We start from the raw sequence: 24024 nt of genomic DNA on the forward strand, positions 1-24024 counted from the left end.
GCAGACTAACCCATATATCGGGTACTTCATGTTCCAATCTGTGATCTAGTGTAGCCCAGTTTTTCAAAGGACGCCTCTGATGACACTGTGCTGAAAGCGAACTCTTTTGCATAGCGCAATATGGTTATCAATTACAAACTGAAAACGTGTATCTTTTCTTTTTTTTTTTCTCACTTGCCGCTTGGTATATGAATGTTCATATGATTGAACAGTACGGAACTGGGATTACTAACTCATGTTCCTTATGTTTTGTGCATTTTCGGGTGATACTGCCAGAATAAAAGGAAAATGAGGGCGGTTGTTAAAATTAAGAATATAGATGTGAATCACCTTTACAAATGTTCTGAGGCTGCTGCCAAGAATGCAATTAATGGTGCATTTTACAGGGAACCATCCGTGAGTTGTGTTGTAAGTTCGTATTCAATAATGTAACTGGATAATTAGTCCTCCAGGGAAATATTTGTTCCCTTATTTGCACTTTCTTCGAACTGCAACTGATTGGAACAGTACAGCATCCAAGAGGATAAAGAAACAGGGTTATAATCACAGGTCTTGCACTTGCCTTCTCTTTTATTCCCACTCTAGCTGCAGTGACATGAGGCCTGACTGTACAGGAAATAATTAATGCTCATTGTCCCTTCCTGATGATTTCAACATTGGTTAAAATAGCAGGCCTGCATTTTCCAGTTACTGTTTCCAGCTAATGTTTTCGATGCTCAGAAGTCTGCTGTTGTCAGCTATTTAAAATCTATCCCCAAATGCTAAAGAACAAAATAATTTGCATTTATATAACATTTTATGGCTTCAGAATATCCCAAAGAGCTTTACAGCTAATGAAGTCCTGAAGTAACATTGGAAACGCGACAGCCAATTTGCACCCAGCTAGATTGTGCAAACAGCAAAGGAAATGGTGCTCAGATAATCTGAGAGAGATTAGTTCAATGTAAATGTTGCAACCTTGCACATTATTGATGCTAGAATAATGATTTTATTTTGTGCATCATTCTGATTTGGGGAGATCCAGTTTTACCCTTGGGCGGATTAAACAGACACTGCAATTGAAATCAGCAGAATTTGCACATCACTGAACCATTTCTCCTCAGAGGTAGAGAAATGTCTTTGTCTTTTTTCCCCCAGCCTTTCAGTTTAGTTAAGTGATACAACGTAGAAACAGGCCCTTCGGCCAACCGAGTCCGCACCTACCAGTGATCCTCGTACACTAACGTTATCCTACCACTAGGGACAATTTACCAAAGCCAATTAACCTACAGACCTGTACGTCTTCGGAACGTGGGAAGAAACCGGAGCACCCAGAGAAAACCCACATGGTCACAGAGAGAACGTACAAACTCCGTACAGCCAGCCATTGTCAGGATCGAACCAAGGACTCTGGTGCTGTTAGGCAGCAACTCTACTGCTGCACCACTGTGCCATCCCTGACATGTATTGTGTTATTTCAAACAATTGTACAAAAAAATCAAAGGAGCCACATACATGACATTGTGCCTCTCCAGAAGTGGTATCCTCTTATGGGCAGCCAGTTGGCTTAATCATTATTATCCATTAGATCCATTACACCAATGTGATGTAAAGTGGATAGACACAAAATGTTGGAGTAATTCAGTGGGACGGGCAGCATCTCTGGAGAGAAGGGATGTGTGAGACCCTTCTCCAGACATGTAATGTAAAGTGGACACATTCTTCAGTACAGAGACAGGCATTTATTCCAGCTCTCTTTCTAAAGCCTGCAACAACAGGAATGAATGTAATGCAGCAGCAATTAAGTATTAATAATTGGGAAACTTGGAGTCAATGTCAGTATGAAAGACTAATGGAAAAGGCATACAGAGATGGCTGAGCGCTCATTAGGAAGAAACCATTAATAGTATCCCTCAAGGGGAGAGGGCTTGTCTTTTTCACCTCAGAAACGTGTGCTTCAGTGACAAACAACAGCACAAGTTTAAACAAACTCCTTTCTTGACTAATTTAGTAACCATTAAACGGCATGTAATTTTTCCTTTGCTGTGCACTGTGATTTTGGGGACAATTTATTACAAGGTTAAATTTAGAATCCACTCTGAACCTCTAAATCCTTTGTGGGTTCTACACAAACCAATAACACACGTTGTTCACATGTCATATAGGAGATGCCACAAGTATCCTTCACCTAATTATTTCAGGTAAATGAGGGAAGAAGAATAGAGTTTTAATAGTGGGTACAGATGCAAGGATGGGAGAGTTAGGCATAAGAGTACAAGTGAGAGGAGTTTGCAAGAAGGGCAGAGAAACGACACATTTTTTCTTAACAAAGACAAAAAATGCTGGAGCAACACAATGGGTCAGGCGGCAGATCTGGAGAGAACGAATAGGTGACGTTTTGGGTCAAGATACTTTCTCAGACTTCATCAATCTGAAGAAGGGTCCCAACCTGAAACGTCACTTATCCATTTTCGCCAGAGATGCTACCTGACCCGCTAGACTGCTCCTGATTTTTGTGTCTATCTCTTGTATAAACCAGCATCTGCAGTCCCCTTTTAATACAGATTTTCTTTATTGATTACGATGAAGAGAATGCTGAACAGGAAATAAAAAACCTCTGGATCAAGCTGTGCACCAATGAGATTTTCTTCAAACATGTTAGTCATGCTTTGCATTGCCTGCTTTCTAACATCTAAGTACTGCCTCCGATACTTTGAGATATATAGAGAGTGTGAGGAAGAAAATGGCGCCAGTTGGACATGGAGATATGGCAAGAGAAGGAATCCAGTGAGAATGTATAGATTGCCCCAGGGAGGTTGCAGGGAAGGCTGCTTCAACCAAAGAATAATGCCTCATATATTATCTAATATTCTCATAATTTAGAAGGGGAACATTCAGCCCATCAAGTCAGTGCAGTCTTTTAGAGCAGTCTCTTTCTCCATTTGATACCTTGTGTCATTTAGTTTCTGTCATATGCCCATATTTATCCTCCAACTCCTTACAATATGGGTAACTTAAGGTAGCCAATTAGCTTACTGACTAGCACGTTCCTGACATGGGGGAGGGGAAAGTACATCATTACTGGGAGAAATTGCAAAACTCTATACTAACAGCACCAAAAATCAGAATTAACCCAGGTCTCCTGCTGCATCACAAAATATAGTTTGAAGATGATTGAGTGAAGTTCAGTGTGTGGGACTCCTTGTTCAGGGTAACTGGAGTCTACAAACCCCATATGTGTTTACATCAAGCGATTTTCTTTCACCAGTGTTGACATCAATGAAGTCGTACCCTCAGGAGATGAATGCTTTTCCTTTAAAGTGGGTATTTCTCTGGGAGATCACTTGACTTTCAGAAGCAGAGACATACAGTTATATTGTAATGCTTAAGCAATTTTCAGTTGGGTTAAGGAAGCTTTGCTAACAATCCTTTTCCCTTCAATCATTATTAAATGTGCATTGGCATGTGTAACATACACCGTCTTGATTTTCAGCTGGGTGGTATATAAAAGCTATTCCACGTAAAACCACATTATATGCTCCAAATCAATGAACGTTGCCCTCTCCACAATCACATCTGAGCATAACCTTAAAAAGCTGCATCTGAAAAGATCAGCAGCATTTGCAAATAGAAATCAATAGCTCATATCGATTGGGTTGTCTCCTAATTGTGCACCAATGAAGGATTTATCCTGAAGGAGCAATTGTACTTCTCAAGGAATTATTCATTTACAAAGCACTTGAGTTAGATACTGAATATTAAGGTGGTACATACATTTTGTTTTTACATAGAACATGAGGACTATAGCTGTTAAGAATTGGCTACGACTAATGGTTCAAAGGTTCATATCAAATGAATTTGTCAGGGGTTATGAGGAGAAGGCAGGAGAGTAGGGGTTGAGGGAAAGATAGATCAGCCATGATTGAATGGTAGAGTAGACTTGATGGGCCGAATGGCCCAATCCTGCTCCTATCACTTATGAACTTATGAATTAAATACATTGTGAAATAGTGACTGTGAAGTTTTTTTTAAGCACATCTGGTCAACTAATGTCATACAGGGTAGGAAATCTGCAGTCCTTACCTGATCTGACATAAATGACACCGAGTTGATGTCTAATTACCACTCAGTTAATGGGCAGTTAACAATGGACAATAATGCTGGCCTTTTGGAAATGAGGGAAAGAAAATATATTTTCCAAAGCTAACAAATAGATTCAATTACACATTTCAATTTTCTTTTACTTATTCCCAGATCTGATTTAATAAAACATGACTCTTATTATAGCAAGTAATTTAAGATTCCTGCAATAATTTAATTCATTAATCAACCAACTCATATTGCAATTCCTTCCATAATTTTCTATTAGTATTCATCTTAAGTATGGTAAACATGAGATCAGAGATGAGAATTCATTGCCAGCACTGACCCTCTCCTTGTTAAAGTACTCAGAAGTTAACCAAGTCTATGGGCTCACACCTCAATGGGTACTCTTTGCATGTATTATGGGTGGACAGACCCAATTTCAATCCTCTTTGAGCTTCCTGAATATCATATGTCATATCATAGCGATTATGAATGTGATTACACCAAAAAAAACACATTTTTTTCATGGCTTAGTTCTTGTTTTAGTCTGGCTCAAGCTCCCACTGTCACCTCTCTTTCTGGCACCTTGAAGATTGTATTAGTGCTCATTCAGATCTCGAAGTTTCATCATCTTTGCTGCCAACTCCCACTCCCTTCTCACTTTCACATGGTCCGTTCATGACACACCTTTTCTCCTCTCTCTCTCTCTCTCTCTCTCTCTCTCTCTCTCTCTCTCTCTCTCTCTCTCTCTCTCTCTCTCTCTCTCTCTCTCTCTCTCTCTCTCTCTCTCTCTCTCTCTCTCTCTCTCTCTCTCTCTCTCTCTCTCTCTCTCTCTCTTTCTCTCTCAAGGGATAGGTTAGTGACATATTTATTCCAAGCCCACTGACTCCCATGGCTATGTTGATGCTATTCCTCTCACAATACCATTCCTTTCTGCCAGTCTCTATCGCTGTCATTTCTCTTCTGATGATGACACCTTCCACACCTGTTTCTGGGATTTCTTCCTTTTTCCTCAGACATGGTTTCCTCTGCACGGTCATTGAAAGATGTCTGATCCATTTCCTGCATTTCTTCCTCTCCTCCCTTCCCACTCTAATACGGAATGGATTCCCCTACCTTCAGCTCCCAGCACACATGTCTCCATGTTCAATGGACCATCTATTCTAACTGCCACTATCTTCAACAAGATAGACATTGTGTAGGAAGGAACTGAAGATGCTGGTTTAACCAAAAACATAGACACAAAAAGCTGGAGTAACTCAGCGGGCCAGGCTCAAGGGTTATGAGGATCAGGAAGGCTATGGAATTAAAGCTAATGTCACAATAGCCATGATTTTATTAAATGGCTGGAGGATATTTGGTAGTACAGTTAAGGACTGCATTGCCATTTCGCTGATGAAGGCAAGTTCATGGATTCTCAGCTTTCCTTTCCTGAAGTCAACATTCAGTTCCTGTTAAGGTTAAGATCAGAATTATTTTTCTGGCACCATTCAATCAGACTATTGATCTCCCTCCTGTCCTCTGATTTATGGCTTCTAGTGGCTCCTCATAGCAGTAACATACATAGTTCCTAACTTTGGACTCTCCCTACAAATGGAGAAATCTGTATATCTTCATTTGTCAATCCTCATAATTTTAAGTTCTCTTTAGGGTTACCCATCATTTTCCTTACAAGAAATAAACCTCAAGCCCACACAAACTTTAGTTAGTGTGTCTCAGTTTAGATACGAATAAAAAAAGTACAACATCAGAGCTATTATGTCTTGCATATAACATAATGATATGGATTGATTAGATTGTCTTTCAGTTTCAAAATGTCTCTATTGGCCTTTTGCCAGACAGAGTCTCTTTATAACAAGAGACTTGACACTGAACTTAATTCAGATTGCACCCAGAAACTATAAGTACAAAAACATTTTTAAACATATCATTCTCTTTAGTCAGCTGCTATGTGGAGTAATTTCATTAGTTTCTGGCAATGTCCTCAAATTCTTTATCATGGAGTTTTGATCAACATCTATATGTCAATTTCTGTGCCATTTACTCCTATAAAGTTTTAGCTGAGAAATGGGCAGCATTATGATGTTTAATCTAGAAGGCAACAGAAAAAACAACCCAGAATGAAACATAGAACATAGAAAAAAGGAGGATAAGGCCAATGGGACCTGGCGACTCTAACATTCGATATGATCTTCGGCCTTAACACCATATTGTCACTTACTTCCCATAACCCTTAAAGCCTTTTAAGAGAGTTAGATAGAGCTCTAGGGGCTAGTGGAATCAAGGGATATGGGGAGAAGGCAGGCACGGGTTATTGATTGTGGACGATCAGCCATGATCACAATGAATGGCAGTGCTGGCTCGAAGGGCCAAATGGGCTCCTCCTGCACCTATTTTCTATGTTTCTATGGATCTAGAAATCTGCTAACGATTCATGACCCAATTTTAATATTACACTTAGCACTAATTCAGACAATGTAAAAATATACCTTTTGTCGAGCACTATCTTATTTGATAAAAATGTGACTTGTCAGGAAAAGTGCCAGGGGAGTTCTACAACAATCTATAATTAATCTCTCCCTTCCAAGCACCTTGCCAAGTTTTCTAATGTCAGTTGTGAAGGGGAAAACATTTAATAGTAAGATTAAATGAGAACTTACCAGTTCGAAGTTTGATCTGTATTTTATGAGGAGTTACGATGAGGGATTACGTGAAGACCCCGTCCAGCACGCGTGCGCGACATTCTTCAAAGCAGCGGTGTGGATTCACAGAAAAAACACAACGATTGAAATAAATATAGTAAAGAAAAAATAAGAACTTAATTACCAGTTGATCTGTATAAAAGAGGGTGGGAGCGGAGGGCACGTAATCCCTCATCGTAACTCCTCATAAAATACAGATCAAACTTCGAACTGGTAAGTTCTCATTTAATCTTACTATTTTATTTCGGAGTCACGTGAGTGACTACGTGAAGACTTCAAAGCTCTGTGATTCCGAACCGTGTACCAGCTCATGCTTCACTCACTGTCTGAAGAACTTAGAGGGAGGAAGTATGTTATCGCAATAAAGAGCCTGTTTGTGAACAAAAAAGGTTTATTAATGACAACAAAAAACAGAGAGCTCCCCAGGGCTCAAATTAAATATTATCTGCAGACTCTAAAATTCTGTCTGCAAATGTAGCAGGTTGCGCCAGCGGTTTATTATAAAACCTTTGGAAAGTTCTTTCCGAGGACCATCCTGCTCTGGCCAGAATATGGTCCATAGGCACGTCCATTCGACTAGCCGCCGACGTAGATGCAGCCCTGGTGGAGTGAGATTTGTAAACATTGGTATTGACTCCCGCGGACTTAAGCACCTGCTTGAGCCACCTTGAAATGGTTTGGCTCGTCACCTGACCATGAGGCTTCTTGTGGCTTATCCATAAGGCTTTTTCTCTCCCTCTTAAGTTGTGTGTTGTGTCTATGTAATTGGCGAGATGGGTCTTGGCACACAGCCGTGGGTCAGATGAATATGCCCAGAACTCCATGACTGGAGGCGTGGTACCTGGTCTAGTTTGTTTGACCAGTCCCTGAATATGGAATGTGAAACAGTCCAATGACTCTGTCATGCTGTCCAGCCTCAGAAGGTGGAGGGATTGTACCCTTTGAGCTGACACTAGTGCCATGAGCATGACTGATTTCAGTGTAAGTTGTTCCAGCGAGAGTGCCCTGGGCGGTGGCCATCCCCTAAGGTACGTCAGCACAATGTTGACATCCCAGATCTGAGTGTACCTTGGTCTGGGGGGGTTAGTGTTAAAAATGCCCCTCATGATTTTGATTACTAGTGGATGGGACCCCAAAGCCAGTTGTCCTGCTGCTGGAACCAAATAAGCTGACAACGCACTCCTGGCTGTATTTATAGCGCTGTAGCTGAGTCCTTCCTGATGTAATCCAACCAGGAACTCCACAACACTGGTGGGTGTTGCTGTAGTGTAGGTAGTTCCTGTTTTGGAGCAATACCGTTCCCATTTTCTTATGTTGGTCAGGTATTGTCTCCTGGTGGACTCCCGGTGGGATGCGGTCATCATGTTGATGGCGTCCTCAGACAGTCCCAGGCCCAGTAGAGGTCTTTTTAGAATCTGCAAGCCAGGAGATTGACTCTGTCATGGCACGGGTGACTAATGCCTGACACTGGGTGGATTAATAATTCCGGACTGCTGGGGAATTCCAACGGTGTTTCGACAGCCATGTCGAGGGCCACTGGGAACCATGGCTGTGTAGGCCAGTCGGGTGTTATCAAGATTCCTGAAGCGGAATCCAATTGAATCTTGCGTAATACCCGACTGATGAGGCAGAAGGGAGGAAAAGCATAAAAGAACATTTTCCCCCAATACAGCGTGAATGCATCAACTGCTGCTGCCTCAGGGTCTGGTTCCCAAGCGACATACGTTGGTACCTGGTGATTCAGCCTGGATGCAAATAGATCGATATCTGGTGTGCCATATTGCTTTGTAATTTCGGCAAATACTTTGGGATTTAACATCCATTCGATGTTATTGTTAAATTTGCGTGACCTGGTGTCTGCCACTGTATTTTGCTTACCTGGTAGGTAAGTTGCTGATAACCAAGTATGTCTGTCGACACACCATTGCCAGATTAGGTTGACCAATTTGTCACACGATATCGACTTTATACCACCCATGTGGTTGATATAAGCCACCACCGTGGTATTATCTAATTGCAACCGGACATGTGCATGATGCGTATTAGATGAATATGCTTTTAAACCATAAAACGCACCCAACATTTCTAAATAGTTGATACCCCGTGTCTGTAGGCAAGATGATTCAGAATTAGTCCATCTGCCCCCTGTGCTGGATTGCATGTTAGTTGCTCCCCAGCCCAAAGCACTGGCATCCGTTTGAATGGTTAATACTGGGTTGGTGATTATTATGGGACTGGAACTGAGCCTAATGTTCCTTGTCCACCATTGTAACTCTGGAATGGATTCAGCAGTTAAATACATAGCTCGGTCAAAGTGACCTGAGTTTTGCTTTAGTGCGTGCACTTTTGCTCTTTGTAAATTTTGGTAGTGCAAAGGCCCAAATTGTACAGCTGGAAAAGCTGCTACCATTTTACCAATAACTCTAACTACCTGCCGTATGGTTGGCTGACGTTTATGCATTAGTTCGTGGCATGATAGTGCCAATTGTGATGCTTTCTCTAAGTACGCCATGACTATATGCTTTTGTTTTCTCAATAATGCCAAGGCGGGTTTTAAGATTTTAGTGAACAACCTTGGAGCAGAGGTTAGTCCATTTGGTAAGGCTTTAAATTGCCATAGCTGTTTCATCCAGATAAATTTTAAGTATTTACGGTGCTCCTTGTGTATGGGTACTGAGTAGTAGGCATCTTTTAAATCAATGCCTGCTAGAAAGTACCCTGTAGAAATCAAAAGTCTGGCGGTTTCAAAAGTTTCCATCTTAAAATGTGTATACTTAACTGACTCGTTTAACGTAGTTAAGTCAATGATGATGCGACATCCACCATCTTTTTTAGTTTTAGTGAAAATATTAGACACAAATTCCAAAGGTTCATGTTTTGTTCTTTCAATGACACCTTTTGCTAGTAGCCTGACAAGTTCAGCTTGACCCTCTTGTTTCTCTTTGACTGAGAGGGTGAATACCCTTTGGGGTATATGCTGAACTGGCGGAATGTTTTCATGAACAAAGTCAATTTTATAGTCATGAATGCAGCTTAGTATGTACTTGTCATTAGTGATGGTTTCCCATGCATCCAAAAACAAGTGCAATCTCCCCCCTGATAGTATAGAGTCCCTACTGCTCATATGCCGAGAGGTACCAGACCCACCTACCTCCATGGTTACTGGTGTTAATTTTTCTTCTGCCTCTTCGCTGGACGATGAGGTGTCTGCTGGGCTGTAGAGGGCTGCTGTTGACGTTGATGTTGTTGGGGGTGGCGCATTTTCCATGGGGTCCGCTCTGGGCCCTGGCCTAAAAAAGGCTTACGGGGAATGGTTGCGGACCCCGAGCTTTCACCAGTCCCATATGGTGGTCTATGACTGGTGGACGCCGTGAGGTACTGCCGCCTGGGTTTGTTAGGTCTGCTCGGTCCCAAACCTGCCCTCACGAGACCAAAGGTCTTGGATTCTTCCTCTAGGTCTTTCACCTTTTTTGGAAGATCCTTTCCAAAAGCAGAATTGGAGGTTCTGAACCCGGTGTTTTGCAAAGTCCCGCAAACTTAGGGTTGAGGGCAGGCTTGATGATTTCCTTCCGTAAAATATTTATCTGGTATTGAGTGGTGCACAGCAGAGCTAATGTATCTTGCTGATTTGTGGAGATGTCCACACCATCAATGGACCGAGCATATGATGTCATCCCTGCAGTCAGGAGTTTAAGGATTTTCTGGAGCTTCAACTCCAGGTTCCTGATGTTCTGCCCCAAATGTCCCCAAATTTGGCTGTTTACAGCTGGTACATTCAATGATGTACAATTTTCTGGGGCTGTATATAGCTCAAGAGCCTCATTGACCACCCGTTCTTGTAGGGGTTTTGAGGACAGGTGGTCAATGCTGGCTGCAAGTTTCGGCTCTAAAGGCCGACCCCCTCGTGGAATGACCACGTAGCGGTTGACCACACCCAGCAGCTCTTCCTGATCCTGTACACTCTGCGTACTCCGGACATCTTCAGCCAACAACCCCTCTTCTTGACCAGCCCAGACCTGGTCGCCAATGCTGCCTTCAAAAGAAGGTGAGGCAATGGCCAGTGCCGTAAAGGGCACTGCGGGAGTACCTGGGCTCCCTTGGCGAGTCTGCTGCTGCTCTCTCAGCAGATCTCGCTGGAGCATTTGCTCCATAAGCCGTTCCATTCGGCTTAGGCGGCTGCCAGTGCCGCTCTCGAGCGGTGTGGCATCTTCATCCGAATCGTCGGATACTACCGCCCGGTTCTGGCTGCAGGTACCTCCAGCTCGCTGCTCAGGCTGCACTAGCGGTGCTGGGCTCGGCTCGGTAGTTGCTGCCGCCTCTTGCCCCCCCTCCATAGAACGTTCCTCAACGGAAGACGAACGGGGGCGAGCTGCAAATTTCTTTCCTCTGGTCTTGCTCATCTTGGGACCTAAAGCAGACCACAGAGAAAATACTCACGGCCACGGTAGAACTTACCTGTCGGCCCGACTTTTGAATTTGTAGCGGGAGCACCTTGAACTCCCGTTCGTCGCGGGTGCACTGCATGAACGCTAATGTCGCGCACGCGTGCTGGACGGGGTCTTCACGTAGTCACTCACGTGACTCCGAAATAAAATAGGAATCTGAGGGGTAACATTTTCACACAATGGGTAGTGGGTGGATGGAACAAGCTGCCAGAGGAGGTAGTTGAGGCTGGGACTATCCCATCGTTTAAGAAGCAGTTAGACAGGTACGTGGATAGGACAGATCTGGAGGGAAATGGACCAAATGCAGGCAGGTGCGAATAGTGTAGCTGGGACATGTAGGCCGGCATGGGCAAGTTGGGCCGAGGGGCCTGTTTCCACTCTGTATCACTCTATGACTCGATGATTCCAACTTTGGTTTTATAAGATAACCGATTGTGTGATTATGTCACACTTTAATACTCTCTCTTCTTAGTGCTATTATTGGCCTTCACGCCCAGCATCGGGAAAAATTGCTGATCAATCCAAAACGGATCAGCTGATCAGTCTGAAGAAGGGTCTCGACCCAAAACGTCACCCATTCCTTCTCTCCTGAGATGCTGCCTGACCCGCTGAGTTACTTCAGCTTTTTGTGTCTACCTTCAATCCAAAACGGAATAGGTTTTATAGACTTCTGCTGCACAAAGTGGCTCATCTCTTGCATTGTGAGAACTGATTGGTTTCTACGTGTCCTTTAAGCGATTAGGTTCTATCTGGAATGTAAATGAAGACGTTCAGCCTTTCATTTTGAACGGTTTATTGTCTTATTGAATGCTTAAACTGACCGGAGTAACGTGAATTCACTGAGATTGCTCTTTATCCACCCAAAGCCAGTGTATTTTATTGAAGGAAGGAGTCTGTTTTACGAATATATATTTAAAATTATACTTGGCACTAATTCGGTCGATGTAAAAATATACCTTTAGCCGAGCACTATCTTATTTGATGAAAAGGCGACTTGTCAGAAACAGTGCAATGGGAGTTCTACAACAATCTATAATTAATCTCTCCCTTCTAAGCAATTCAAGATGTCATAGGAATTAGAGTGAAAATTTAATTCATATTTTGTCATATTTTTGTTTGTTTCTGCTGCGTAAACTCATGAGTTGCATGGTATAATACTTCTGCTAAACATTTAGAGAAGAAACAGCACAAGTTTAGGTTACAACATATGAAACCGTTCAATGTACTGTGAGATAATTGACATTTTAAAATACAAGAGTCTCCAAGAATATTTTGGAACATTTCAACATTTTTACAGGCGTTACCTGAAAAAAGTAGCTTATTCTGCCTGCTATTAATATGAAATATTGAATGCTGTACTTGTGAGGACATGGTGAAAGTAAATACTTTCATTTAATATTCTGCAAACTTTGTCTTTAACATTAATTAATTAATCTCATTGGCTTTGAAATCGTTTTGGTGACAGCTTATTCAGGATAGTTTATTGAAAGGAAAGGAAGCCAGTTTAATAGGTTAACATGGGACTTTCTCGTTTTCGTTACAGATACCTCGCGTTTTACACGGGGTTACGTTCTAGAAATGCAGCGCCATCTCAAAAACACGTAAATTAAACGTATACACGACTCTGTTGCCAGGTGTAAATTTGGGCGCTTTATTTAAAAAATATAAGCGCATAAATCTGGCTTTAGTATTAAATGAGCAAGCTCGTAATTTCAAAAAACGCATAAATCAAACACACGTAAAAGCTGGGTGCCGGTACTTTGTTACCACTGCACTCTGAGTATCACCGATGCCCATTCTAAATATCTAAATTTCTCCATCTTTTTGAAAACTTTTTTCATGCTTTGTTCTAGCCCTGATGGGAAACTACGCTTCATTTCATGTTTCTGCCAAATTACTTTTAAAAGCTTGAAAACATTGAATAAGTCATATTTATTTCTACACTCAAAAGAAATATAATCTTTGCTTTTAAGTCATTGAAATCCATTGCTGGTGAATCTCAGCTGTATTCCCTCTGAGGACATCAAACTGCTCACACTACTCAAGCTGTGGTCAAACCAATGCTTTGTTCAGTTTAGCAAAACGTCTGTCCCTGGGTATAAGTTTTCTTGATTCATCAGATACATAAGCCATGCTTTTTTGGTCCTACTGACTTGAGACGTTATTTAAACATGAGTCATCTATGTCTGTGCATTGTTGGTAACGTCACTTTATTGATCAGTTTTCTCATTTACAAATCGCATACAGTATACTCTGTAATTCTCTTAGGTTGGTTAAAATTGCCTCCTCAGAGTGTATTGTATTACTGTTCAAAGATAAAAATTGTAAAGGGTAAATGCTCAAAGCATAGACAAAGCAAAATCTACAAAGTAAAAGCATCTCATTTTCAGAGTATAAGGAGTAGATTTGTGGAATTCAATCCCCAAAGCAGCAATAAATATCTAACCTTTAACATACGAATGACTTTGACTTATTACAGGTAGAGTAAATCAACACTCCTGTGCTATGCCCTAATAGCATAAACATCGTCATTATAATAAAACAGCAAATCCTCCAAGTTACAGTAAATAACACCATACCAATTGAATGGTGTATTCTTGCATCTACTGTTCATCCATCACACTATGGAGTTGCACAAAGCAATAGATAAAAGAAAAAGGCAGTCATTGCCTATATATTTTAGATCTTGGAGACAGGCCAGGGATCTATAGAAACCCAATCACCTTCAATAACAGTAGGGATCTGCAACTAGAAATGTCCTTATTCATTAATGAAATAAAGTCATCATTGGCAAGGTGAGAATTTATTGCTCAACCCTAATTGCTCTTCAGAAAATGATGGTGAGCCATCCTCCTGAGCCACTGCAGTCATTCTGGTGGAGATACGTCAACAATAAGAGGGACAAGATGGAATAAGGGGGACAAGATGGAGTCAAGATATGAGGAGATGAGTTCCGTGTGGCAAGAGCAGGTGAAAACATTGCCATAGCAATCCTGTTTGTGAATCTTGGATAGGAGATAGGAGGCAGGAACATGGGGGATAAAGAAAGCAAGAAAAATAGAGAGAAAGTGCTATTAGGTGTCCGATAGGTAACAAGGTTTCCTTAGAATAGAAAATTGCCAACAGCCCTCAAGATTGTATCAATATATAAATAAATCATGGCTCATCCGTGACAAAATTACAGGTGCAGCAGTAGAGTTGGTGTCTCATAGTACCAGAGACCCAAGTTCGATTCTGACTTACGGGTGCTATCTGTAAGGTATTTGTACTTTTTCCCCATGACCACATGGGTTTTCTCTGGGCGCTCTGGTTTCTTCCCACACTACAAAGATGTACAGGTTTGTAGGTTAATTGGCTACGGTAAAATTGTAACTTGTCGCTAGTGTGTACGATGGTGCTAGTGTATGGGTTGATCACTGGTCAGAGTGGATTCGGTGGGTCAAAGGGCCTGTTTCCATGCTGTATCTCCAAACTAAACTAAACTAAACTATAACACTAATTAATTGCCCTTTTCCACAATATCCCGCAATAAACTAATCTAACAAATACCTATTGATCAAGTACTCGTGAAACTCATTAATTCAATTTCCTTTGAGGGAGAGAGTTTCCAATTTTCATGTGCAGCTATTAAAATTTGGCATTAACCTAAAGCTGATGGAAACAAGGAGTACATTTAATTTGCATTATCTTACAGGATTAAGGGTTAGGACTTGGCACCTGAGGCCATGCTCACGGAAGGCCAAGTGAAGGATATTGACAACTGGATCTAATGCTTCCATTCATTTCCTCTACCTTATATGTTTAGAAGGATGAGGAGGGAACTCATTGAAACTTACTGACTAGTGAAAGGCCCGGATAGCGTGAATGTGGAGAGGATGTTTCTACTCGTGGGAGAGTCTAGGACCAGAGGCCATAGCCTTCGAATAAAAGGATGAACCTTTAGAAGGGAGATGAGGAGGGATTTATTTAGTCAGAGGATGGTGAATCTGTGGAATTCATTGCCACAGATGACTGTGGAGGCCAAGTCAATGGATGTTTTCAAGGCAGAGATTGACAGGTTCTTGATGAGTAAGGGTGCCAGTGGTTATGGGGAGTAGGCAGGAGAATGAGGTTAGGAGGGAGAGATAGATCAGCCATGATTGAATGGTGGAGAAGACTTGATTGGCCAAATAGCCTAATTTTGCTTCTAGATCTTATGAACGTATGAACTGCCTTAAATGGTTATCAAGCATCCTCTTACTTTGGTATTTGCCTCAATTACTTCATGTAGTAGCAAGTTCCATATTCAAACCTCCGTCTGGATAAGGAAGTTATTCTTTTTCAAGAGGAAGGTTTGGATATGAGGATTGGTGATTATACAGATCATTTAAAATAGGAAGTTAGAATTACTTTCAAATATCTCAGTTCAACTCTGTGTTTACAGAGCACTCAAGTGTTTTATTCACAGTTTCTGCACTGAGTTGCTCTGATAAAAAATTTGAACACTCAAGCATCTCTGAGAAATGAAAAAATTAACAATAGAAAAGAATAAAGGAGCTATCAATCCAACTCGTTATGAATTATATTATTAAATCAATTCTGCTGGGAGAGTGTCCATTGTGAAGAGGGGACAGAGTTTATAGCATTTAGCTGACAAACATATTAACTCTTTTAGAAAACATATTGTGTTGTATTCTCCATAATTACTTTCAACATCAATTGATAATGTCATTGTCTGTAGCATTGCGAATATAGGATCATAAACCTATTATTATTAGGATATTAAGAATATTAAGAATACTGATCATAATTCAAGAGAATATCTTCACTATAAAATGATCACAGTTTTCTATTATCTTCTTTTCTGTCACCCCCACATCAATACATGCAAAGATAAATAAATAAATTTGCAGAGTGGATGTGCAAACCTGCAATGAACATCGGCACAGACAAGTGGGAGATAATATATACCTCGGTGGGCAGCATGCAAAGGTCATATGTATTTTGAAACATAAGTGATCTAAACAGGGGTGAGGAATTTGGAGACGAGGCAGACAAATTTTGATACCCAGGGAAATGGATTTAAAAGGTCACAAAAAGAAGGCACGACTGAGAAGGTGTAAAATAATTTACCAGAATTGACAGGTCACAGGAATCTGGAAATATTGGAAATGTTGGAACTACTTCCTTTTTCTCAATAATAGACTGAGATTTGACCTTATTTAAGATTATGAAATAATTTCAGAGGGTAGATATGAAGGAGATGTTTCCACTTGCAAATGATTTATAGATCACGGCATTAAATATAATATTGGCGTAAATAAATCCAAGAGCCAATTCAAGAAACACTTCCTTACTCAGAGAGTGCTCACCACCTGCTGTATTTGAGGCTAATAACATTTGGAGGAGAGGGAGGGTGTGTGTGTATAGCCACATAAGGTAGGAACAGAGGTATTGGGGCAACATGGTGGAGCAGTGGCAGAGTTGCAGCCTTACAGCATCAGAGACTCCCTGTGATCGCCCGGGTCGTGAAAACCTGAGTTTTCTCCGGGTGTTTTAGTCTTTGAAGTGTGGGAGGAAACCGATGATCTTGGAGAAAACCCACAAAGGTCATAGGAAGAACGTACTAACTCCGTACAGACAGCACCCGTAGTCAGGATCGATTCCGGGTCTCTAACGCTGCATCACCGTGCTCTGTTTTCCACCCACATTTCAAAGACGTGCAGGATTGGAGGTTAATTAGCTTTTGTGAATTGTAAATAGCCCCGACTATGTAGGATAGAACAAGTTTACGGGTGATAGCGGTTGGTGTGGACTCGGTGGGCTGAAGGGCCTGTTTCCACCCAGTATCCCTGAAACTAAAATCATTGAAAAGATCGTACGATGAAAGGTTTGAGGAGGATTCTGTGGTTGATAATTTCCTTCAACAACATAGGCCTCAAGTGGCAAGGGGCATACTCAGCACTAACTCTGATCCGCTCCATGTCTCTGACATATTGCTCCTTGAAGAAGCTTCAAGAATATTTTGAACACATGTTCTTTATTAAATTTTATGTGATAAATGCTTTCAGCAATCAGACCATGTTACGTAATGGCTACTCTAATTATTTATCTATTCACATATTCCTAATGTCACCGCATGAGTCACTCGTTGTGGGAACTGACCCCCAACACTCAGGACCCATTCGTCATTACAATGCAAATTTCCCCAAATCTACATGTGCTATTGGCTTATTGTCTTTCGACCATGTTCAGTGAAATAATGGGTATTAATGCTCCCTCGTGTCAAATACTGGAGGGTATGGTTTCAGGGTGAGAGGGGCAAAGTTTAAAGGAGATCTAAGGGGCAACATTTACACATAGAGGGTGATGGATGCCTGGAACGTGCTACCGGTGTAGAGTGGATTGGCTCTTGGATTTATTTATGCCTATATTATATTTAGTGCTGTAATCCACAATGATGGGTGTGGAGACAGATACAATAATGGCATTTCAGAGAATTTGGGGTAATCACATGGATATACAGGGAATGGAGGGATACAGATTATGTGCTAGCAGGTAAGAGTTGGTCTTGTTATCATGTTCGGCATAGACATTGTGGGCCGAAGGGCCTGTTCCTGTGCTGCATTGTTCTACGTTCTATGTGAAATCTCAGTTGTGAGGTAAAGGCAAAAGGCTGGAGAGCATGATAATTAACCTGCTTCATAAACATGTCTGAACTTTGGACTTAAACACTAAGGAATGAGGAGAGCTCAGTGCTGCAGGGGTAGGGTCTTACAGCGGCAGGGACCTGCGTTCGATCCTGACCACGGGTGTTTTCTGGACGGAGTTTCTACGTTCTCCCTGTGACTGCATGGGGTTTTACTGGGTGCTCCGGTTTCCTCCCACACTCCAAAGATGTACAGGTTGGCAGGTTATTTGGTTTCGGTAAGTTGTAAAATTGACCCTAGTGTCCCTTGTAGGTTAGCGTACGAGGTAAACAATGGGACTCGGTGGGCCGAAAGTCTCTAAAGTGTAAAGTCCAAAGCTATTTTCAACCCTCTCCTTTCCGCTACGTTCACTAGTAAACGTTGGGTCCCTTTTGAGCTAATTGAACAGTAAACATGTTCTATTTATATGGTTTGTGCCAGTGCAGCTCGCTGCAGGAACGAATGTGTTCTTCTATAATTGACATTGTCCTCAAACATTACTGACTATGGTGCCATAAATCCTTTATTGATTATCTGCAATATTGATAGAGAAAGCAATACAGCAGCATATTTTCCACTGCCTGAGGTGTGACTTTGACATGCTGGAAATAGTTACTTCCAAATTTACTTTTTCATTGCAAATGCCTGGAGTGTTTCCAACCAATCAAAGGCAATTCTACACACAGCTAGGAAAAGTTCATCTACCGTCACCATCAGCTGGAGCATGCAGTCAGCACACCGAGGGAAAGAGCCAACCCAGAACATTAAAGAGACAGGTGCAGTCCCATAAAGTTGGCCTTTTGTTTGACTCCCAGCTACATTAGCGTGAGTGTTAGCTCCAGGATGGGAAGCTGCATAGAATCCAACAGCCTTTCTGCCTGGGACCCTTCATGCCAATGTTCAGTGAAGTAATGGGCTTCACTTCCAACACTGGCCACCTGTCTGTTTGAATCAGATGCAAAAGACAGGTTAAAGAGGTTATGGCAGATTCATGGCAGCACCAGGTGAGTTACTTGGAGTTTTTTTAAATTAGAGAATTATTTCTTTAATTATTTCATATGGAGATACCTCAATGAGAGGCAACACTTTTGTACCCAATCTAATTCTGGTCTTACGCAGAAAACCTTACATTTCTGACCAAGGATACAACTAGAATACGTTGAACTCGTTGTCTGGCATGGACTCGGTATGCTGAAGGGTGTTTCCACACTGTATCTCTAAAACTAAAACTAAATAGACAACACACAGTCATCGATGCTAGCTCCACATGTGAGCTTGAAGGTCATCATGACCCTCAAGGAAGCTGTGCTGTGATTATGAACAGAAACTTGCTATGGGGAAGATCACATGTCCAGGAAGCTTACTCAATGTTTCAGTCGCTGATTTGGATGGAGGATTGTTTCCGATATTGGTTCATACTCATGGCTACGACTGTCAGTGAGCTGTCTGGCATGGGCCTACTGGAAGGCTGGTGAAGAACGTCAGGAGGATCCATGGGATGAGATACAGTAAGTAGCCTTTTCTGATCAGAAGGCTGTCGGGTGCCCTGAAGCAGATCTTGTGCATTGATGCTCCGATAATCCTTGTTCAGTGAGGTTCCTTTAAAAAAAAAAAATCAGCTCCTTCCATTGTTTGCTCAACAGCACAAAATAAAATGGCTCTGCGGAGCAAAACACATGGTGAAAAATGCTGAACTGTGAGTGTTTTTTTTAAAATCCAATTTTTGCTTACACTGTGTGTTGCTGTTATGATAATTGCAATGAAGATTAAAGAGGATTAACAGGATGGTGACAAGACGCGTTCCTGCTTGCCTTTCACGAGATTCCAACTCTTTATTTCCTCTGGAGCCGTGGAGTGGCACATCTTAAAGAGTCTGACTTAAATATCAAATGTTTGTCCTCACATCGGTTGTGGCAAAGTGTAGGACAAGTCAAATTGAGCACCATTGGTACTTGGGTTTTACTCGATAGTTCAATTGACTGGTGGACTGAATACGTGGATAGAATACAATTCTTTTTTTTCTGTTGCAAGTAACACAGCAACTTTAAACTCACAGTCCTGGAACTACCTGGCGTATCCCCATTGCCTTTCTTGAATAAAGTTTCCTTCTCTCCAGAGATGCTGCCTGTCCCACTGAGTTACTGCAGCATTTTGTGTCTCCCTTCACTGCAATTCTTCAATTATTTGGTATCTCACCTGTGGCCATCTCCTCTTGCCTCACATGTTATCCATCCTAGCACACATCTCATCGGGCCCTCGGGACTCATCCACCTTTACCTCTAACATTACTGATAAGACGTTTCTTCTTCAATAGCAATTTGTTCCAGAATTTCATCGCACTCCCTGAAATTGGTAGGTAAAATGTCCTTCCCCTTATTGAATGAAGATGGGAAGTATTCATTTTAGGGTGGCACAGTGGTGTGGGGAGTGGCACAGTGGAGCAACTGGTAGAGCTGCTGCCTCACAAAGCCTGAGACCCAGATATGATCCTGACCTTTGGTTCTGCCTGTAAGGAATTTGTACATCCTCTGTGTGACTCTAAGGGTTTCCACCGGGTGCTCTGCTTCCCATATCCCAACAATGCACAGGTTTGTAGGTTAATTGGCCTCTGTAAATTGCCCCTAATGTGGAGGTAGTGATTGAGAAATTGTTAACATAGAGCTTGTATGAACTAGGTGATTGATGATTGGTGTGGATTTGGTGGGCTGAAGGGCCTGTTTCAATGCTGTATCTTTAAACTAATCTTCACCAACACCCTCTGTCTCCACAGATAGATTGCATTATTTTTCTGTAATGAGCACCACTCTATCTCCAGTCACCCCATGGCCTTATAATACTTGTAAAATGCTCTGGAATATTCCTTAATCTTGTCTCACGATGTAACTTTGTGACCCCTTTTCCTCTCCTAATTTTTAAAAAAAATACCTTCTATATTTTCCAAATGTCATCTTGACATCTCCTAAGGTTTGACACAACCAATGTAAGGCCAAATGTTTAATATTTAATTCAGATTCTTTATCATGCACTCTACGTTATTCCATTTATCCTGTATCTATACATTGTGGCTCGACTGTAATCATGTATAGTCCTTCCACCGACTGGATAGCACGCAACGTAAAGCTTTTCACTGTACCTTGACACATGTGACAATAAAATAAACTAACTAACTACACTGTGTTTAATACTGGTTTCCATGTTTTTTTACTGTGAATATATTACTACCCTCCATCCCCCATGATCGCCTTGTTCTGTTTAAGAAGATAACTGCAGATGCTGGTACAAATCAAAGGTATTTATTCACAAAATGCTGGAGTAACTCAGCAGGTCAGGCAGCATCTCGGGAGAGAAGGAATGGGTGACGTTTCGGGTCGAAACCCTTCTTTTCGAAACCCGAAACGTCACCCATTCCTTCTCTCCCAATAGTCAATAGTCAATAGTCGTTTATTTGTCACATACACATAAATGTGTAGTGAAATGAAACATTACCCGCAGTTGAACAATAAGACCAATAAGAATAATCAATAAAAATGCAATAACACACACAATCACAAACTAACACCAAACAAAAAGAAACATCCATCACAGTAAGTCTCCTCCAGTCCCTCCTCACTGTGATGGAAGGCCAGAATGTCTTTTCTCTTCCCCTGCCGTCTTGTCCCGCGGTCAGGCTGTTGAAGTTGCCACATCGGGGCGGTCGGGGCTCCCGACATTGAAGCCCCCGCTGGGCGGTGAAAGGTCCGCGGCCTATTCCAGGCCGCGCCAGACGGTGAAAGGTCCGCGGCGGGCCGACCCAAGCCCCGCGATTCGGGGCGGGCGAACACGCTGCCGCTGCCGGTGCTCCCGATGTCGGCCCCCATCCTGGGGCCTGCGGGCATCCGACGTCTACACGGCCCGCGCCGGAGCCTCCGGAGATGAGTCGCAGCCGCTCCCGCAGCATCCGAAGGAGGCCAGCGCCGCAGGTGGTGAGTCCGGGCCGCGGGCTCTGCGAACCAGAGCCCCAGGTGTTCCCAGGTGCATGGCCGGTGGTAGGCCGCAGCGGGAACGGAGACACGACACAGAAACAAAGGTTGCGTCTCCGTTCGGGAGTGAGAATTTTACAGTTCCCGTTCCCTCCCTCCCACACCCCAAACATAACATACAAACCCTACACCATATTAAAACTACAATTCATACAAAACAACAAAAAACACAAAAGACAGACGGACTGCAGACAAGCCGCAGCTGCGACGGCAGCGCTGGCTCCGAGATGCTGCCTGACAATAGACAATAGACAATAGACAATAGGTGCAGGAGTAGGCCATTCGGCCCCTCGAGCCAGCACCGCCATTCAATGTGATCATGGCTGATCATTCTCAATCAGTACCCCGTTCCTGCCTTCTCCCCATACCCCCTGACTCCGCTATCCTTAAGAGCTCTATCTAGCTCTCTCTTGAATGTATTCAGAGAATTGGCCTCCACTGCCCTCGGAGGCAGAGAATTCCACAGATTCACAACTCTCTGACTAAAAAAGTTTTTCCTCATCTCTGTTCTAAATGGCCTACCCCTTATTCTTAAACTGACCTGCTGAGTTACTCCAGCATTTTGTGAATAAATACCTTCGCCTTGTTCTGTTTGATTTGTTGCTGGATAATTACAATTGCCAATGATTGCATCCATGCTTTGTTTGGCAGTCTTGCTTAGTTTCCCAAACTGGTGTCTGTTGGCCAGCATGTGTAGTTTCTTGTATCTCCCTTCCTAGAGCTGAACATGCCAGCACAGTGGTGCGTCAATGTTTAATCATTCTGTACATTTGGGCGACTCCCATTGTAATATTGAAAAACACATGCTTCACCACTTTGGAAATACTTTCTGTCACAATTCACAGTACTGTCTTCTGTTTCAGTTCATTTCATTTCAATTTCTGACACATTGTCGTGCCCGGCCATTGGCATTTTTTGCCACTTAAACTGTCAATGATTTTCAGAATGTTCCAGATTTATTTATTTTCATGCACAGCTAAGCCGTTTCATGTAAGAAGTCGCAACCAACCTTATGTTTGATGCGGTGTTCTTCAAAGAGTGAGATTTAAAACACGGTGTGTCGTGTACACTGATGATAGCGTCATAAGGTCATAAGGAATAGGAGTAGAATTAGGTCATTCATCCCATCAAGTCTACTACACCATTCAATCATGGCTAATCTATCTCCCTCCAAACCCCATTCTCCTGCTTTCTCCCCATAACCTCTGGCACCTGTGTTAATCAAGAATCTACCTGTCTCTGTCTTAAAAATATCCACTAACTTGGCCTCCACAGCCTTCTGTGGCAAAGAATTCCACAGATTCATCACTCTCTGACGATAGAGATTTCTCCTCATGTCCTTCTTAAAAGAACGTCCTTTAATTTTGAGGCTAGTCCTAGACTCTTCCACTAATGGAAACATCCGCTCCACATCCACTCTATCCAAACCTTTCACTATTCTGTATGTTTCAATGAGGTCCCCCCTCATTCTTCTAAACTCCAGCGAGTACAGGCCCAGTGCCGACAAACGCTCATCAGAGGTTGACCTACTCATTCCTGGGATCATTCTTGTAAACCTCCTCTGGACCCTCTCCAGAACCAGCACATCCTTCCACAGATCTGGTGCCCAAAATTGCTCACAGATCTGGTGCCCAAAATTGCTCACAAATTTGCTCACAAAATTGATCGCAAATAAATAGGCCACAGTCCTGCCACTAGAATGAGATAGGCACAAAGCTGATCTCCACAGATACATTGACGGAGCTTCAACTTTGATGCTGGTGAGAAGCAGGATTAAAATGTTAATAGATGCAGGGTTTACACACGGGTGTGTGATCGAAAGTATCAGCAAGTAAATAGCCATTGTTAAAACTCTCGTCCTTGAAACAGAGAGGAGCATTAAAAAATCGTATCATTGCTTCAAAGAAATGTGTTGACATCAATGCAGCTCCATGGGAAAAAGTTGGGTTTGCGCAGATTATTTCTGTTGAGGCCTTCTGTGCATAATACATTGTTTCCACCATTGTTAAAGCACAGGTCAAATTCTGCAACGGAATACTTTTCACCTACCAAGATGAATACACTTCCAACAACTCAAGAGAGACCCGGCCTGGGGGAGGTGGGGGGGGGGGGGGGCGGGGGGGAT

The sequence above is a fragment of the Rhinoraja longicauda genome, chromosome 17, assembly GCF_053455715.1.
Source record: "Rhinoraja longicauda isolate Sanriku21f chromosome 17, sRhiLon1.1, whole genome shotgun sequence".
NCBI lineage: Eukaryota > Metazoa > Chordata > Chondrichthyes > Rajiformes > Arhynchobatidae > Rhinoraja > Rhinoraja longicauda.